Source organism: Aptenodytes forsteri, unplaced genomic scaffold (genome assembly GCF_000699145.1).
Source record: "Aptenodytes forsteri isolate BGI_AS27 unplaced genomic scaffold, ASM69914v1 Scaffold640, whole genome shotgun sequence".
In the NCBI taxonomy this organism is placed as follows: Eukaryota; Metazoa; Chordata; class Aves; order Sphenisciformes; family Spheniscidae; genus Aptenodytes; species Aptenodytes forsteri.
The window spans coordinates 539,109-539,328 of record NW_008794887.1 but is presented as its reverse complement, the minus strand read 5'-3'; the positions used below and the strand labels follow the sequence as shown (position 1 = coordinate 539,328).

The window sequence follows — 220 nt, the reverse complement described above, 5'->3', positions numbered from 1 at the left end:
TAGACCCCCCCCCGCCTCCCCGCGGCTCACCCCCTGCCCCCAGCCAGTGTTTAATTTAAGGACTCGCCTTCGTTCTCGTATTTAATTGTGCTCTGGACAAGCTGCTGTTATTTAACGAGTCTCCGTGGCCCCCGCGCCGTGGATGGGACAAAGCCACCTTGTCCCCCTTGCTTTGGGGACCAGCAGGTTCCCATGGCAGTCCCGTGCCGCAGCCTGCCCC

The 220-nt window shown here is 61.8% G+C and overlaps 1 protein-coding gene across 1 annotated transcript in view; it reads left to right on the top strand.

Annotated features, from left to right (window-relative positions):
• The window catches only part of ARHGAP23 (Rho GTPase activating protein 23), a 29,750-nt gene that overhangs the window by 26,272 nt on the left and 3,258 nt on the right, over positions 1-220 (top strand). The gene's annotated exons all lie outside the window — the stretch shown is intronic.